General features: G+C 39.7%; 1 protein-coding gene across 3 annotated transcripts in view; it reads left to right on the forward strand.

Moving 5' to 3' along the window:
• NDST2 (N-deacetylase and N-sulfotransferase 2) overlaps nucleotides 1–19,518 on the forward strand; it is a 130,199-nt gene that overhangs the window by 41,767 nt on the left and 68,914 nt on the right. The window contains exon 1 of one of the 3 annotated variants that reach the window (XM_064663771.1): nucleotides 388–666. The exons of the other annotated variants lie outside the window; for them this stretch is intronic. The gene's annotated coding sequence lies outside the window, so the exon portion shown is untranslated. Of the gene's footprint in view, nucleotides 1–387; nucleotides 667–19,518 lie in introns of those variants that run through there. 3 annotated transcript variants of the gene reach the window in all.

Below are 19,518 nucleotides of genomic sequence, written 5' to 3' on the forward strand. Positions count from 1 at the left end.
GGTGCAGAATAAGGGACTTCCTCCCCCCACGTCAGTACGCTGCTCGCAGAAAGAATCCCTCATCATGACCATGGGACAGCTTGTCTCGGAGACTGTGCAGGCAAGGAAAGGGCTTTCTCCTCTTCTGCATGCAACTTGCACAGCAAAGAGAAGTTGCAAAGTTTGCAACTTTCCCTGCGTCTTCAACATCAGATTTTCCCGGGTCTGTACGCTCTCTCTTTTTTTTTTTCCCAACCTCCTTCCATCTCTTGTTACCATGGAGAATGAAATGCCTGTTCCATTCAAGTTGTCGGCTGAATAGGTTTTGAGGTTGATGGATGGTGAGAATCTCTTATCCCTCCTTCTCCAAACACCGCCCCTGCCTGGTTCTTGACATTTCACTTGCCAGAGACTGGCAATCAGCGAGTGGGAGCTGAAAAGGAGGCTGGCAGTGTCCTGCTGAGATGCTCTTTCAGTTCCGTGGATGAAATCAGCAGCCATGAGAAGGTCTAAAGGACTTCGGTGCAGAGCCTTGTCCTCAAGCTGACTGAGGCATGAATGCTCACTTGAGTACATGCTCTTGCTTCCCCAAAGCACCCAGGGAAAGAAGGATTCGTGTACGAGACTTACTGCTGCTTATGACTGTGTTTCAATGGGTGATGTAACCTCTGCAATGTAAAGGGAAAGGTAAGAAATGAATGAATACAACATATGCTCTGGCATAACCTGTTCCTCGTATATACTTCTTTTAGCCTTCATCTTTGTGCCACGTCACAGCAGAAGTGGAATTTTTGCTGCAGCCTGCCCTGCCTGGTTTCCTGGCTGCTATGCTAAAGTTAGCAGGGGACGCTGTGTTTAGTGGGGTTCCAAGAGTCGCCGTGTGCACCAACTGCCTACGCACAGTATCAGTAGTGCAGTGTCAAAACAGCTTTCTGAGTAAGGTGTCTTGGAATAACAGATATGTGTAACTGTGATATTGACAGGCCCAAAGTTGAAATGTGATACTGTTGAAGTGCAATGAATGTAGCTACAAAGGAGAAAAATCAAAACAATAGCACTGTAAAGTTACACAGAAAATATTTCTTTGTTGTGATTTATTTTAATGCAAGATAACTATAGTTTTAGTGTGCACGAGGAGAATTTTCAGCTTATGCTGAAAGGCTTAAGCTTGTCCATTTTAAAGCAGGGGTTGTTTTGACTGATAACCACCTAATAGTGGTGATTTGGGAGAAGTGAATACCTGGCATTGTTCAATATGTGTGTGGATTTTGCTTCTGGAAGTAACAGTTAGTAAACATTATGACTTTAGAATTTAAATTCTGACATTTTTTCCAACTAGAAGCATTCCACAAACATAGACCTGTTGAAAGAGGAGAAAATATTTTTGTGAGCTTTCTGTTAAAACCTGTTGTGTCAGAACTGTGCCAGCGCAGGAAATAATACTGTTGATATATTTTAGTGTGTGGCATTTCAATTCATTTGAGATCTTATGTGGAAATTTGTCCTGGTGCTTTTCAACAGCTGTGCTTGATAAGTGACTGTGAACTTTCTTTCAATACATCTTTTCAGCACCTTGCACTAATAAATATTTCCACACCTTCCACATATTCCTAAACCTGCTAACCAAATACATCTTTCCACACTACCACCAACAGTTTTTGCATCTGTCTTAGGCCCCCAAGGGTTCACTTGCCATTTAATGCTTTATGTCCTGTTTGTTGTTGGATTGTTGTCTCCCTGCTGGAGTTTTCCTACTGTGCAATTGCTCTTTCTGTTGTGCAAGCCACTTCCAAAATGCTAGTATGTTAACTGTTTGGCCACTGGTGTGTTAAAAGGGAATTTTTAATTCCTGCATTGGAAAGGCATCTGTGTATGTCAGTACATCCAAAATAAATATATGCCTATGAAATATGTCTGAATATACCATCCAGTTCCTTAAGTAGTGCACTGTAGAGATTGTAGTAGTATTTTTGCCCCCAGAGCTTGGGATTCCATGGAGGGATACACGCACAGAGGATTCAATTGCCTGTGACTTTCAGTTGTACAAGACAATATGTGATAACATGCAGGACTTTGATTTCCTGGTTTGAACTTGGTTGGCTGGGGTACTGTAGGAAAAAAATAGATTTTCAAAAATACACCACTGAAGCAGCTTCTTTTTACCATAAATACATCACACATGTCAGATGGAGTTGAGAGAAAGTGATACAGGGAGGAAAAGAGGGGGGAAGTCCGTTGGGACACAGTGTGATACTGTAGTTTGGGATTAGCTTCCTAATAGGCACTCAGCTTCATGTTACCATTTGTAAGGGATGGAGAAAGAGTAAACATCTGTTTTAACATGGTTATTTTGAGTGAGCAGCAACAGCATCAGCATCAAGGCTTGCCTGTGTGTTTCTGTTTATTCCATTAATCTGCTGGAGTTTTTTGATTTAGCTATTACCTTCTCTATGAAAAAAATATACTCCTACCTGCTTATGAGTTTGCATGAGATAAAATCACAAATCTTTCTCTCCCACTCTGTGAGGATTGTTATGCTAAAAATTTTCAAGGTTGTCAAAAATTTTTCTGGGTATTGATGACAGGTTTTAACTTCTGAAAAAAAAAGATTTTCCAGTTTTCAACATGCGTATATATATAAATTCACTTTGCCCTCTGAAATGCCTCCTCTTCCCCTCACCAACATTGACCTTTACTTGATTGGGGTCTTTTGATTTTTATGTTTTCCCTGAGGAGAATGCCATTGACTTAATAAACTTATTGTTGTTATTAGGGCATATCTTGTAGCTTCTCTGCTTCGTTCCATCTGGTCTTTAGTTAAATTATTCTTGGGAAAATTATTCATGTCCCACTAGTTTTAGATTCAGAGTTGTTTGATTCCTTTTTCTCCTGCTGCTTTCTCATCTGAACAGTAGCCAGAGCTTGTCAATTTTTTATCTTGCCCTAAAGCCTCATGGCTGCTATTTAGATTTTGGGGAAGGATCCATCTCTAAATCTCTTTCTGCTTGCTAGATGTTTTATTTCACCTTTTCCTCAGTGATCAGCGCATGGACTTCCGTTCAGAGCTTTCCCAGGCAGTGCAGCCTGGAACTGACCTCATTTGCTTCGGCTCCACTCCTGTCCCTGCTGCCTGGTGTCCCAGTCATTGAGGGCGGGCAAAGCTTTGTTCAGTGCAGCTGGGCAAAAAACCTGAGCGGAGCAGCAGACTGAAGCTGTCTGTCCATGGATTTACAAGATGGGTCTTCACTGATCTGTACTTCACAAGTTACCTTTGTAAGCTTAAAATCCAGAAAATTAATTTTCGTTTAGCTCTTGCCAAGGCTTCCTGCCTGTTCTGATCAAGTGAATCTTTAAGCCCTTTATTACAGGCTGGTACATATGCGAAGAATGAGCACAGTGCTCTCTCCAGTAACTCATTCTCTTATCTCAAGTGTCATTTACTGGAATCTCTCTACCTTTTGCCTCCTGTAAAATGTAAACTGAATTACAGGCACGTAATTAAATCAACATAATAAGTGTGTGAGGAATGAGATGCAGTGGGAATTTTGATGGCCATATCCACAGTCAGAACATTAAAATGTCTATCATCAGGTATCTAAACTATTTTCTAGTGTATTGAGAGCACTGGTTGTATAAGAACAATTTCCAGCTGAGATGAAATGTGTTTCTGTGCTAGGTCAGCACAAGAGGCGATCATTTTCCTCACCGGGCAGGGTGGCTGCTTCATAAACCATGTGGCTGCTAGTTAAAAGACTCAGATGTGCAGTATTAGTGCTCATCAAGGAAGGGGAGATTTGAATAATTGCTGAATAGTTGTGAGGGCTTGACTATAAAAAAATGTGACAGTTTCAGGTACTGGTGCATTTGCTTTTGCATGTAATCCATGTCCGAATTGCTCTGTTGCATCTGACATACTTCATACTTAAAACTGCCTTGATCAGTGTCTTGAGACTGATTTTCTACCTGATTTTTTTTTTTATGCCTAAGCGTCATGCACATAGTATTGATGCTTGCATTATCTAAAGATGTAGAGCATTGGCTTCTCAGGGCTGAGCTTTATTTTGTTTACTTTATGCATAGCAACTGGAGTTCCTGTTGTCTTGCCATAACCCAAATTTGGAGCACAAAATCAAAATGAAAAACTGAAAAGCAAAATATAGCACAGGAGGCATGACAAAAAGTGGGATTAATCTCTTTAACGTAGATACTATTTTCTCTAACCTTGGATTTCTGAATAAATGTTGATGTCAGTTTGCTGTCAAGACTCGGAATAGCAAAATGGTGTGGGATGGAGTCAAATTTGAGTGCAACATGAGAAATACCCCTCATGTTTGTGTGGATTTGCGTAATGTGTGTCTCAAGGCTAGCTACTGGCTCTTTCAGATTTGTTCGTGTGAAATCTGCTCCTTTAGTCTTGTTCCAGAGCTCCACCCAGTCTGGTTGTCTTTTGTTGGCTCTGTAGTGCTCTTCCCCAGCTGTCATACTGGATTTTTATTCTATCAGTAGAGCAAAAGGATAGGAGAGAAGCATTGTTTTAAATAAAAGTTAACATTTTTCACAGCAGAGACACCATGGAAGAAGTAGGAGGGCACATTAGAGAGAGCTCTTCCAAGTGCTGTTTGTGCTTCAGTCTTGTTCAGGAGTTCGACTTCTAGAAGATACTGGAAGTCAGAAAACATTAACTGGATTGGCAGAGGTGCTTGGCCCTACATTCAGATGAGAACCAACAAAACACCATCAGCAGTTGCCATTGTGCCCTAACTTGGAAATTGTTTTTGACACTCTGCATTGGCAGTTGATCTTCACAGACAGTATGGATATTTTATAATCTTCACCAAGATATGTTTTTTCTTGATTTATGGTGAAGGGATTTATACAGTAAAGAAAGTTGCTTCTAGTCTTATCTTCCCATTTCCATATTTTATCTAATAGTTGCTTCAGTTGTTTAAAGTATGTAGGTTTCTTGCTCTGGATCATGGATATAAATAGATGCCAGGAGGATGAGGCCTTATCAGCTTTGACCAGCTGTACTTGTCTTTTCATTCTAGACACCTGAAGTGCAGATGAACTACAAAACTTGTTTTTCTGGAAGGTAAAACTTTTAAATTCTTTGAAGTTTGTTAAAGGCTGCTGCCCCTGTGCTTTAAAGTAAAGTAGCATTAGCCTTTTTGGGGATGCCTCTGTCCTCCTTGTTGGAGCCCAGAGTTACAGTTCAGGGTGGTGAGTATTAAGGTCTGTGGCAATTTGGTTTTGAAATGCTGTCTATTTATGGACAGTCATGCTTAACCTAGTATATTACTTGCATATATTGGGCACCTTAGAGAGTGAAGTCTCATTTTCTTCAGTGTCATCTTTATACTCTTTGCAGAAGTGGCTCTTGGGAATGCCTGAGGATGCTGGGAAGTGAAGAGGCATACACAGTGGCAAAACTTTGGAGGACAGGATTTCAAACACTGTATGGGGGATGTCGCAAATAACCTTTGTGAGCTTAATAGGTTAGTTTTTGACCTCTGTATTACTGTGTAGACACAGAAATTGGCCTTGCTTCTATTTAATTTTTGCAGCTAATGTTTTATTTTCCACAGGTACATTATTAAGGTAATAAGTTATCCATACCAAAATCCCAGGCTTGGACCTGGAAGCAGTACATGGGTGTTTGTGTAGCTCACACCCTGAACTAGTTCACCTGCCAAGCCTTTGCCAACTTCATTCAGAGCTAATGCTGAGGACTCTGTTTTGTGCTTCTGAAACATGGGATGCTGGGAAGCCAGCTTTGAAGGTGCTGGAGAAGCATTCAGGAGCCAGTTGGGGTCTCCAGCTTGCAGATTTGGACTAAAACTCTGGCTCTGCAAGACTTAGAGCCATGGAGCCATCCTAGCAGCAGTTCTAGGATGGATAACTGGTGAAAGAATACCATGTATGTACTGTGATCCCTTCTGCTTCGAGAGATTTGTCAGATGGGGTTTCTTATGAGGCTGCCTTTGTACCTCAGCTGAGTCTTACCAGAACCTGAAGCACTGCATAGCATGGTGCAAGGCCCCTGGCCTTTGGCCTCTGTGCAGCAGAGTTTGTGTGCTCTGCTTTTCCTGTTATCTGGCTATTCCCATCCCCCACTATCCTGGACAGCTGACTTATGTTAGTGCTGGGTTGAAGACTGTATCAAGTGGTGTCTGACCAAGGTAAGAATCAAGTGTTTAGTTCAGATGTTTTCTCCTGGGATGCTCAACGTTCAGAACATTTATGGGAAAAATTGAGAAGGTAGATAATCCTGTACCTGACTGCTGCTGAGTCCATCTACCCTTGAATAATGGCTTTTTTCCTTAAACAAATGCACTCAGTTTGAGATATCTTTTATCTCTGTAGTATAAATGGCAAAGGTACGTTTTTATTTTCTGGTTTCAGGAGGGCCTGTAGGCCTGTGTGGTCTGCAAGTGCTAAGAAGTTCTATAGCAGAGATATTTTATGAAAAAAAGAAGCAAATTTTCTTCTGGTAGAAGTGTCAAGTATTCTCCCCTTACATACTATATTGTCAAATTATGGAAAGGTGTCCAAAAGTAGGTGTGCATGAATACACTGCTTATCATAATGTAACCTCCTGTAACTTTTGCATGCATCCTGGCAAAGGGTCTGGATCACAAGTCTTAGGAGGAGTGACTGAGGGAGCTGAGGTTGTTTAGCCTAGAGAAAAAGAGACTCAGGGGAGACCTCATCACTCTCTACAACTACCTGAAAGGAGGTTGTAGCAAGGTGGGTGTTGCTCTCTTTTCCCAAGTACCAAGCAATAGGACAAGAAGAAATGGCCTTCATTTGTTTCCAGGGAGGTTTAGATTGGATATTAGGAAAAATTTCTTCTCTGAAAGGATTGTCAAGCGTGGGAACAGGCTGCCCTGGGGAAGTGGTGGAATCACTGTCTGTGGAAGTGTTTAAAAGATGTGTGGATGTGGCACTTAGGGACATGTTTAGTGTGGACCTGACAGCATTAGGTGCAGTGATAGGAAGTTGGACTCAATGATCTTAAAGGTCTTTTCCAGCCTAAATGATTCTGTGATTCTAATATTGACTTGCATTTACCCCTGAGGGTTAGGAAGGTATTGTTTTGTTCTTGAGCTGTGGTAATCTACAGAGAATAAATTAACCCAATTTATTAGCTGTAAAGTCTGTTGCCATGTATCCTTCAATACTGAAGTATTTGTTTCCTGTACCTGGCTTTGCAACATTCTTTGTGCAGGGTTGTATGTAATGTTGTGTTGGGGAAGACATCTTTGCTCCTCTGGATGTGCACTGGTTTTCTCCTTTCCGCTGGAATACTGTGGTCTTCCTAGTCCTTGTTTTAGCCTTTCTGCTTAACAGGTACAATAATGTGTACCAGACTGAGCAGTGGCATATGGCTGAGCCTCCTCTTTGCTTCAGGAGCTTATGACCAGAGGCACGTCAAAGTAATACTCTTATTAACCTAGGGAGAAGGTGGAAAACAAAACACTGTGGCTGGAAAAGAGAAGACCAGTATGCTTAACTAAATGTTTTTTTAATCTTTTTTATTTTGTTTCCAGCTTTGGATGATTTCTAGTCAGTTCAGGTATTCCTGTTCCTGGCTGAAGGAACCACTAAAATCAGCACTACTTTAGTTCAATTTCCTAAAAACTGCATTAGTTAGGTACTGAAGTGAATCAGACACCCTGGCCAGAGAGTGTCTGCAGAAAATATTACTGCCTTATGCTGTCAGGTGTATAGACTACTTCTGTTTCCCCAGGTTCATGGTGTTTTCACTCAGTCAGTACAACACAGCTCTTTCTGAGACTGCATTTACTTCCTGTCATAAGGAAGAATTGATACAAAGGATAGTTTTGCCCTGAGCAGCCTGGTAGAGAAACAGGGAGATAATTCATATTTTGTCAGTCTTTGGTTCAGTATGTTGATGAAACTTGTAAGAAACAAATCTTTGGTGACCTGGGATATTAATCTATTTCTTCATTATTATAATATAATATTTATGCTTTCTTGATTGTGTTACTTTTGAAATGCCATAAAGTACAACTAATCAAGCTGAATAGTAGCTCTTCAGGTTTTCAGGCCTGTATACTCTTTGAAATTAACTTTTTTCCTGTTGGTATTGGCAGTGAGTTATAAAAGCATTAGAATCTGTGCTGGGTATCCAGCCAATAGCACTGCATAATAGTATTACAGTGAAGTATATCAGCATTCCCAGGCAACTATCAGCAAGACAAGAGGGCATGGTCTCAAGTTGTGCCAGGGGAGGTTTGGGTTAGATATTAGAAAGAATTTCTTTACAGAGAGGGTGGTCAGACGTTGGAATGGGCTGCCCAGGGAAGTAGTGGATTCTCCGTCCCTGGAGATTTTTAAAAAGAGCCTGGATGTGGCACTCAGTGCCACGGCCTAGTAACCGCAGCGGCAGTGGATCAAGGGTTGGATTTGATGATCTCGGAGGTCCCTTCCAACCCAGCTGATTCTATGATTCTATGATTTACATATATTTACAGATGAAAAGACTGAGATACAGATTGAAAATTAAGAGTTGACTTGTCTGGATCTTGGGCATAATGTCCTGGGTAGGAAAGGATGTAATGTCCTCATACATGGTGCAGCTATTAGTATATTAGGTCTAAGGTTATCCTGGGTTATTCTTTTTAACTTTTCTGTTTTGTCCAACATGCTCTTCAAAGATCGACTTTTTGCAGCACGATTATTCAAGGAGTGGGAATATGAAGATGAAGCAGTAACCTTCTTCAGAGTGCACCTGTAGTTATTTTTGGCACTAGCTTGCTGTACTTTCAAAAGCAGAATGGTTCATTTTGCTTCAAATGATTTTATCCTCCAGAGCTCAGTGGGATGATTGTGCACAAGATGAGGAGCTGTCACAAGTTCTGTCCTATGGGTAGCTTTGATGTTAGGAGCTGGAGCAAACTCTAGATTGTCAGAACAATAGATTTGTTTTCTCATCATCACCTTCTGGGAACACTGGTAATAAGAGATTATGACTTGTTGTCTCCCAGGTATTCCCTCAGACAGGCACCCCTGCTAGCTCCTTGTCAGCTACTCTGCTGGGCTCTCTCTGGCACCAGAAAGCACACATCTTCCAGCCCTTTGGCAAGGGCCCACTTCATGTTTCTGTGTGCCTCTCCAGTTAATAAAGTTGTTTTGAAAGGGGGAATTTAGAAAGGAAGAGTGGTCAGACTTTCTGGGTTTGGTTTCTTTGTGTCTAATGTGACTACCTGTTTCCAGGCCAGGGCTAGCCACTGAAATGTCAAACAGAAGTGTTGCATCACCTCAGACAGGTATTGTAGAGCTCACTGTGATTCAGTCGCTGCAGTTTTAAGCAGGACAGGGGTATCTGTGTTAAATTTCAAAGCTTTCTGTTAAACCTGACGTCATTTTTCAGCAGGGACAGACTCTTTAATCTTCTTGGTACCATGCCCAAGGAGAGTTACAGGGAGAATAACATCTGTGCTTGCCGTGTAAGACAGTTTCAGGAGTCAGGTGGGGCTTTCATGCAGTGTCTCCGAATGGCACAGAGGGCCCTGCGTCTTCCTGCAAGAGGCATTACAGGATGGCAGTAACTACTGACATTGCTACATGTTGGGCCATGGGGCTCCATCACTTTCCATTGACTTTTGACTACTTCTGAGATCCAGAGCACTCCAGAAAAGTTAGAAGGCATATTGGTTGTGAATGAGGGAAAGTAAGTAGTCAGTCAAACCCTGAGCTTGGTAGGGGGTCATAGATGACTGAAGAGGTTGAATCGTGGCTTTAGTGAATAGATATGGAATGGATCATCTGCCTTGGAGAGTATCTTGGAGATCCTCCAGCCTCAACCTTCCTACAGAATTGCTACAGAGGAAGGAAGTATGATTTCCCCTGACTATATCTCTCTTTGTTTCTGTACTCCTTCCTTTTTGTTTACAATTATTCTTTAAAGAAATAACATAAAAACCAGTTACAATTTTCATAATTAAAAAAAACCCCAAACCACGAAAGGGAGGGTTTGGGAGCCTCATTCATCACCTTTTGTCACCAGACTTGATTTGACATCTGAGGCTACAGAGAAACTTTGGCAAGTGCAATGATTTCCCGTGTGGGGGTAATAAGAGAGAAAAAAGCTGTCAGTTGAAAACAGCAGGAGCTGCATTAGCAAATATAAATTAAACAGATGGCTAAGATACTGCAGCTGTCACATAGAAGCTCCAGGAAGATTTTTAGCTTAGAGCTGCAGGAGGCTATTTTAAAAGGAAAGATGAAAACAACAACAAAGCAAACTTCAGCGTGACGAAAGAGACAATAGAACCATTCAGATTATTATATAAAACTTTATCCAGGATTGGTTTTGGTTGGTTTTCTTTTTAAATTGACGTTTTTGTATTTTAGGACTCTAAAATTAAGTTAGGATCAGCTATTATTAGATCATGTTACAGATTTTGGTATTGTGGGTTTGGCTGCTGGTTTAGAAGTACTCTTCTGTACAAGACAGTGGCTCTGACACGTGCTCTGGAAAGTGGGGAGAAGTGTAACACACATATCATCCTATTTTGATCTTCAACTGTTTGGTTTACAACTATTTCAAGAAAAACTTCTTATGAAAGAATTGTTTATAAATAAAATGTTTGTGGAAAAGCAGTGTGAAAAGTTAATTTTGGTGGAGGAAGCACCTGCATTTTAGTGAGTGTCTTGCACGTTCAGTCTTAAGGTAATGTTTTTCAGACTCATTTTCAGCAGAAAAGTGAATATTCTTTTCCTATGTGAAAGAAGCCATAAAATGGCATCCAAGTTTGTTTGTTAAGTTAAAATATGGACATATGCTAAAATGAGGACAAATTGGAATTTCTGTGCTGTTTCTCAGTGCAAAAAGGCTGTTAATTTTCTAAATGTTGTGTCTGAAAGGTTTTTTTCTTGATTGGGGCTGATGGTTTGTCACAGATTACTTGTGCGTAAGCAGAGACTTACGCTGCCTTTATAGTTAGGTGATGAAGATGTGAATTATTAAATAGGTGCTACTGTATTTGAAGCTTGTGTTTTACATTCAAAGAAATAGTGTGCACAAATGGATTCCAAGGCAGGCTGATTGATTACCCAGAGTTCTGCTTTTTGTGTTTGCTTTTTTTACTGCAAAAAAATTAATGTATTTGTGGTTGACTTTTTAAATTATACTTAACATGCGAGAACTTCTGGATATTGATAGTACTTCAGCCCTTTGTGCAAAATCAGTGTGTCTTAATTCTGCATATTGTTTTCCAACTTGTGATATTCCTTTACAATGGCTATCTATACAATAGGTGCAGTTAGATTTAATTCTAAACTTCTCCTATATAGATGATTTGAGAGCTACAAAACCTACATATCAAAAAATTAAATGTTATTTTTCCTCTATATTTATCTGTCCTCCCATTATACCCGTACAGTTGAAGTACACAAGCCCCAGTGAACCTCTGTTCTGTTAGAACTAGGGAGTTCATCATTGAGATGTAAATGCTCTTTACTGGCTAAATCTTTAACCTGTCCTAGACCTTTCCCTGTTCTTAGTGGTTCAGGAAACAAATCATGAAGGACACTGAAGGTCAAAAGCAACAGCTTGAACTTTTTTATGTGAGCTTGCTGAAAACGTGTAGCCTCAGTCTTCCCATATTGTTCAGGGCGCTTCAGCTGCCTCAGTAGCCATGAGCTCCTCATCATTTAACTGCATTTCTTTTGTAGTTGTGGCTTCGTGCTTCAGTGTAGAAAAGAACAGCTGATCATGCTGAATAACTGTTGTTTCTACCCTTTAAATTTCATTTCTACCCCTGCAGAAACTTTGCAGGACTTACAAATTCAGAAAACTAAGAGGAAAAATGCCTCAACCCGCGTGTATTTCTTTTCCTCCATTTTACTTAAGAGAAAAAAGTTGGCCTTGAAGTGTACTTCAACTTTAGAATTATAAGTGTGGAATATCTTTGTTAGTGACAAAGAAATGTTTCAGAGTAGGTGATCTTACACTGGGAAGCCTGACCTCAGCCTCCATGTTCTTAGACTTTTGCTCCAAATGCTTTAGCTAAACTTCACTTCCAGGATGTACACAGCAAGGGAGCAGCAAGGACTCAGGGCATACAGAAAGATTACACACTGAAACCTGTAAGTTCCCTGTGAGCTCTCTTCCTGGGAAATCATGAAGGGACCAGTCAGTGTGATCAGAGGCTCAAGAGAGGGAAGGAGCTAAAACAGAGAAGTGGGTGGATTGGGAATAAACATAGGAGCAGGATATCCTTACCTTGAAAGGTGATTAACTTTACATTTTCCTGCTGAATATCCCAAAGGCAACAATGAACTTTTCCAGCTGGAAGTGTAGTTACTGTATAATGGCCATATTCTCTCCTTCGATCTTCATGCAAATCTTCTAGTGATACCAATAAGGGATGTTGTGGAGGGTGTAGGGCTGTGTGGTTGCTATGCTGTAGACAAAGCAAATTGAGCGGTGTCTGGCCTATGGCACCAAAGCTGTGGGGAAAATGTCTTCATAGTTTTTGAAATAAATCTGTGACATAATTTTCATGTTGTATGAAGTGTTAATATCAAACTCCCATTGATTAGGAACAGCTGCTTACATGCAAAATGTATGATAGTGGAAAAAGGAAACATGATCCAGCTTTTCTTTGAATGCTGGTGCTTCTTTATCTGGAAGCAAGAGAGCCCAGCCTTTTGGTGTTGTAGCTTTGGTGTATAGCTTAGCCAATCTGCAAAAAGATTTCATGTCTTTTGGCTATTTATTTGAACATTGGTCTTTTTAAGCCTAGTCCAGAACTGTAGAGCCTATTTTTTTTATATCAGTGCTGTTCTTGCGCTATATAGGCATCTACGTCAGTGACTGAGAGAACAGGTGGAAATTATAAGTTGCTACTTATTATGATGCTTTTCATTTCAGAGGTCACACAGATAAATCATAGGTGTAACAAAACAGCACATCAGGTAGTCCTGGCATATGGGCTGTGTATTCTACAGTGCTACGTCAGTAAATTGTAGGTTACTAATTAATTTATGGTAGTTAGTTTTTTTCTAATTTGTCTCAATAGCAGAGAAGATTGAGATGGTTAGTTTTGCTTTCAAGTCATTTTAGCTTTACTTTTTAGTGGAAAGCAACTGAATACACCTGCTTGAATTTTGGTAATGAAGCTATCTTTAATATGGAAAATAAATTTTCCAGATTGTTAACTATGGCAATTCCTGTCTTTGCGTTTTGATCTCCATTCCAAATTCAAGCACATCTGATCCAAATCAGTTTGTGGGATAATGTTCAGCCAGTTTGTAACCCACGACAGTTTTGAAACATGACTGCCAAAGTCTTACACTACAGTGCATCGCTTTGGAGCTATTGAGTGTTGGAAAACTGTGTGCTACTGCACATGGATACAGAGCAACACCCTTCTGAGATAAATACAGGTGTCTACCAGAAAAAAGCCTTCCAGTGATGTGAACCAGATGAGTTTTCCTTTCACTGTGTAAGCAAGCCCTTCGGTGGTTTTGCTGCAGGCTTCTACCAAGTTTTGGAAATGTTGAAAGGCAAAATGCAAATGCACTACTGCTGGTAGCTGCAGGCTGCCACCCCAGGCAGCTCAGAATAAGGTTAAACACCACTAGAAAAATGACGAGTAGTCATTTGGAAACCTGGAATGATGGCGCCTCTCCACCTTTGTTAGGAGACAAATAACAATTGGATATTTGATGTTATTTCCAACTTGAGTGAGAAAACTGGGGTCCTGAATAGAAAATAATAATAATAATAATAGCACAGTTAAACAGGACTGTTGCATGAACTAGTTTCTTATAGCACAGTGTTTTGTTCTTTGCAGTTGTGTAAGTAGTTTCGAGGCATTCATTCTAGTGCTGTTAATACTCTGTTCTTTTCTATTTGGCAGAATATATCTGACCAGGGCTTTATCTTTATTTCTTTGACTTCTTGCTTCTAAAAGGAAAAACAACCCCAACACCCTCCATTGTGTTCTATAAAATAGTAAAATCAAATCCATTTGCTGCTAACGGGGTGTCTTTACGGAAGACTCTGCTTCTAGCTTGTTCACATGTATAAATGAACAGAGAGGCTTGGTATTGTGAAAGTAGTAAATGCACACCCTTCATTTGCAGTCTCCAAAATACGTTGGTCAGAGCTACCCCTCAAGAGTTTTCCAGCATAACTGTTCTGTTAAGATTGTGCGGAAATCACCCTTCATACCATATTCTCGCCAAGATTCAGTTAGATATCACCAAAAATGTGCTTCTGCCAGTGTAGCATGTTTTTTTCAGGGAGCTGGTATTAGCTGTTCTGACAAAATAACTTCTTTGCCTGTGTAAACCACATCTCTACTAAGCAGATTTGCTAGTATAGCTATTTTAGCAAAGCTCTTCTACTGTAGGAAAGACCTTATTGATAGTACTGTGAGGTTCCCACAGTAGATGAAAGGCACAATACAAAGGGCTTTATAAACATGAATTAAGCTTCACAACACCCTTGTGAAATAAATCATTCTTCTAGCTTGCCAATGTCTAGCTCCTTTTAATATGAGATGTTTTGCAGGGATGAGAAGGAAGGGTAGAAGATTCAGAGTTGGGGGAGTAATGTCTGGTAGCATTGTAGTGTTGATAAACTACACAAATTTCTAACCTGTTGCAATCCCCTGCCATCTCTGATGTTTAAAATGTCCTAGAAAAATCAGTGGTTCAGAGTATCAAATTGCTTCTGGTTGCTCGTTTCACCTGATCCTTGATAGAATGAGGAGTTTGGGTGCTGACACTTGGAATTCCTTTCTTATTGAAAACCTGGAGCTGGCTTTTGTGTATGTGGTATTCTCATTAACACTGTTTTTAACTACAGTGTTCTCTCTGACTGATTTGCATTACGCTCTTTCAGCCTCATACTCTTTATGTAGTAGTTCAGAGTATGAACAGCTTACTCACTTAAGGGATCTCAAAAGGAATGGAGAAAGGAATAAAACTATATATTTATGCACAAGAATAATTTTAAACTCAAGTCACTGGAAAATGAGAGTAGTCTCACATTGAGTTCACCCATGTGGTCTTAATTCAGACATTTTTGTGTGTTAATTATTATGTAGTCTTTAATTACATTATCACATTCTATTTTTTTCATTTCTTAGGGAACAAGAAACAGAACAGCTCTATTGGGGATGTAGGTTAATTTTCTTCTCTACCATTCATCAACATTGCTTTTGAATTCAGCCTGTAAACCTTTAGATCAGGCCCAGGCGTTCCTGCAGTTCTCTGTTAAACACCATGCCCTGGATTTCGTATTGATACATCTCTCAAGAATTTAAGCAGAATTTATTCACTTCCCAGTTCTGGGCCTTCAGGTGGTGGTGGTAACTGTTTTCACAAACAAGGTATCTTTCCTCACTAAGTGTAGCAAGGAACTCAGTTTTGAAAAGCTGTCCCAGATCTCCTGAAATCTAGGTAATGGTGGAGACATCTGACAGGTTTCCCTGTCCTAACCCTGCTTGCATGCTGGGAAGGTTCCGGTAGCTGGTTGGCAGTGTGCCTGGTCCTCCAGGAGGTGCTTGATCTATTAGGAGTATTTCTGTGCTCTGTTTCCACAGCAACAGCACACTTTTTTTTTTTTTTCCTCTCTCAAGACGACTGTTACCTTGAGAATTAGACTGTTGAAAAGCTTGGCCCTCTTGTACCCTATCGAGATTTCAGTTTACACAGATGAAGAGTGGAAGGAGTAGAATGGGGAGAATGTGACTCTTGGCAGAGACAGTGGAAGTAACTAGTCTTACTAATCGTGGGCTTTAGTGTTAATAGTATGATTGTTTTGAAAGTCACAGCTCTTTCTAAGCTCTGGAGATGAAAGGTCTGGGTCTGGGTTGTTAGGGACAATCATCATAGCCCTTTGCATGTGCTCTTGTGACCATTTAGGGCCCACACCCACTGTGTTCAGGTGCAGTATGAAACCAGGTGTGCATTCTTCTGTCCACCTGCTCACAGACACTTTACGTGTGCGTGTCATGTTACAAAAGCTATTCTTCTGTCACAGCATTTGTGCTGGCATTTCAGGGAAGGGATGAGTTAATGTTTAATTGCTCCACTGAAATAGGATGTAAACGCTGAGCTACCTCTTGGACACTGTACCTCCTGTAGACACTTCCCTTCAAAGTGAAGTGCACATGCCTGTCTCAACATCTGTTGCAGTGTGGAGGACTCAAAAGCTTTCAATTTTTGAAATATTTTCATAGAACAGACTCTTCTTGTTACTATTTAAAGAACAGAAGCATGTAGCTTGATACTGATGTCTTACTGGGGTTGCCTTTTTTCATCTGTAGTTAAGAAAGCAGTCTCCTCTTATATGGGTGTCTAATGCAAGCCTAAATATAATTGTTTTATTTTTTTCAACTGTGTATTTTGCCTCTTCCCCAGTATCCAGGTCCTAAGAACTAAGCTGTCATCTTTTCCTGCAGAGCATATAATTTGTGGTACTGAGCTGTTCCCTGTGATTTTTTTTTTTTTTTTGGTCTCCTTTACTCCTCTTCCCTTTCTTGGGAATTGCCTGTTCTAGGGAGCATTGTTGTAAGTGCCATTCTGCTTTTAACACACACACTAACCCAATATGTCATGGAATAATTTAAAATTCCATTTAATTTAAAATTCAGACAAGTCAATTATATTCATGTCATTGGATTTGGGAATCTCCATTCCTTTAAGAGTGAATCTCTAAAGTAGTATCTGTCACTGTGTTATGCTTTTGCAGTAAAGACTTCTGCTCGATGTCAGTGTGGTGCCTCTTTACCATCAGTATTTTAGTTCCTAGCATTTTTGAGTCAGGATGCCAGAAGTTTTATATTTTTCTCTGACAAACAGTAAGTGGATGTGTTGACTGGCAAAATGAACAGCTAATGTATGAAACCACAAGATCTAGGGTATCTTGGAAAGGCACATTGTTTATAGCTATCTTTACAGTTCTAAGGCCAGAAATGCACTTAGTCATATAATGCTTATCCATCTAAAATGTTAAAAGCTGCTCAGGATTAAGTGTCCAAATCAGAAACGTCGTATACGTACAAAAGCCAGAAATTAATAAAAATACCTTTTATTACTTTCTCATTATAAGCACATATGGATGTACTTTTCTTGTTAAAAATCTTGTATTTAGTTCAAAGATAAAGAGCATTCCAGTACCGAACCTTTTTAAAATTGAAAATGAGTTTAAGATTTCAAGTCTTGTGTTGCTTCACTTCAACTCTTTCTGGTTGTATCTAGCTCTTTTTGACTGCACATTGAAGATAGTGTATATTTTAGTTTACTCTAGAGCTTGTTTATTAAAAGAGCAGAGTAAAAGCTTCCATGTCTGCTTAACATTCAGTAATTTGCCATTAAGCTACTTGACACAAGTTAAAATTTATGTTAATACTGTCTTGATTAAACAGCACTCATTATCACTCACTCTGATTTGGCCAAATCAGTTTCCCAGCAAATGTCTCAATAAAGGAGGAGCTCACTCTAACCTGAGATGCTGAGGCATGTCCAAATTAAGTTGAATGTATTGCAGTGATGTTTCACACTTGCATAGCATCTTTGATTTCAAAGCATTTCACACAATCTATATGATATTGGGAAAATGTATTAGGTAATACAATGACCAAAGCAAATTTTCAGATTTTTAAAGAGGTAGAGGACATTTTATAATTTCAGCAGATGTCTCATATTACTTTTTAGTGTTTAATACAAAGTAGTTGGTGGTTTCTAACACAAACCTCAGTTTCTGTAGGTCACAGAAGAAGGTTTGAGTTAACCTTCTGAAGGTTGAAACAGATGCCTCTCTGTATATTAAATATTTCAAGCCACAGCTTCAGACTACTTTTTAAATAATCCTTTTCATCCAATCTTAGAATCTTTAGTGCTCTTCAGTTCTCTTTAATTTTCTTTAAATATTATAACCACAGGAAATACTTGTGATTTCTCATCTTTATATTCAGTTATTCTTTGGTGCCTACTCGCAGCATCACTTAAAACTCCTGTAGTATAGGCTTTGCCAAACTAACAGAACACTGAAGGACATTTTTCTCTGTATGCAATGTTAACTTCGTAGCTAAGACATTTCCTCCTTAAGTCCTCACAATTTGTTTTTATGTATTTTGTTACTTCAGTTTATGTATGCAGGAAAAGCTAATACAAGTCATAATTGTACATATGCAAATCTAAGGATTTTTCTATATTCAAGTTGTTTACCTGTGATGTGCTTTTCCAGCTCCTATTTTTCAGCCTCTTCAGTGTTCGAAAATTGGATTATAGTTGCAGTGTAGTGCCAAGCAGATATATGATACAATACCAACCAAGTCTCTGCCTTATTTTTTCTGTTTAAAATTGGACTTAGTATGTTTACCATTTACTTAATGTTTATCAATTGTATTTTACGGATAGCCTGACTGAGAGCAGATACTGAAGGCAATTTGCCCAAGATTCCCAGTATTTCCTGTAATTCTGGTTGTGTTTTCCTGATTTGATTTGGAATGATTTAATTAAGAACTATATGTAATTTCATAGATGTGTGATGTATCAAGTTTGTGGCTCATCAGATAGCCACGTGCATGTACCTGGCTGGATTTTCTTGTAACCACAACTCACTTTATTGCCAAATTTTCCCAAGCTTAATGTTACAGGGGCCATCTTGTAAGGTTGATGTCCGTGTTATGGTACAGGTGAATACTTCACTTGGATTTCATCCGTTCTTGAAAGCAAAGAGCACTTTTTTCCAAGTATTAAGACAATTCATTCCATCTGTTAGGTTTTTATATAACTCAAAGGTGGATGAAGTGGTTTTAACAAGGGATTAATATTTCAGTGATGAAGGCAAAAGTTAAAGAAGCTGAGGAGCAATTAACAACAGGCTGAGAAGGTGGCCCCCTTTTGACCCTGAAGCCCCTGTAGTCTGTTGGCTGCATTGCTGGTGGGGAGGTGCTGGATTTGGGAGCTTTTGAGTTCAATTTAGCGCTGGTACTGTAACATTTAAAGGAAATGAAGGATATGACAAGTGAGAACTGGTAAGAGATCCAGTGAAGCTTTCTGAGTCATTAATGGTCCTCACAGTGGAGTTCTCTTACATTATTCATGGCCTTTAAGCTTTTAGCCAAGCTGAGCACTCTGCACTCAAGTGTGATATTAGAAGGTAAAAGGAAATTAACCCTCTAGTGACACATTGAAAGTTTCTTGCCAAAGGAATAATTTTGACAGTGTGTTAAGGGGATAGAAGCATGTCTGAGAGAGGGGAAACTGATTTCAACTCTGAACTGATCTAAGAAAGTGCTGAAGCAGGAGTACCCTGCAGTGAAGTGACAGAAAGACCGATTGAACCTATATGTAAGTCCTGGGGTCCCTTCCTACCTTAGCCTTCCTCATCAAAGTATGTCTTCTGAGTTTCAAAAGAAGGTGTGACTTAGAGCTGCAAGATGAACAAGTACTCAAATCTTTCCAGGGATGCTAAGGAAGGCTTTGCTGTAGAAGGCTTCTGTGTGTTAAGACACCAAAACTTTACAACGATTCTATGTTCAGGTA

This window comes from Pseudopipra pipra, chromosome 8 (assembly GCF_036250125.1).
Source record: "Pseudopipra pipra isolate bDixPip1 chromosome 8, bDixPip1.hap1, whole genome shotgun sequence".
Classification (NCBI taxonomy): domain Eukaryota; kingdom Metazoa; phylum Chordata; class Aves; order Passeriformes; family Pipridae; genus Pseudopipra; species Pseudopipra pipra.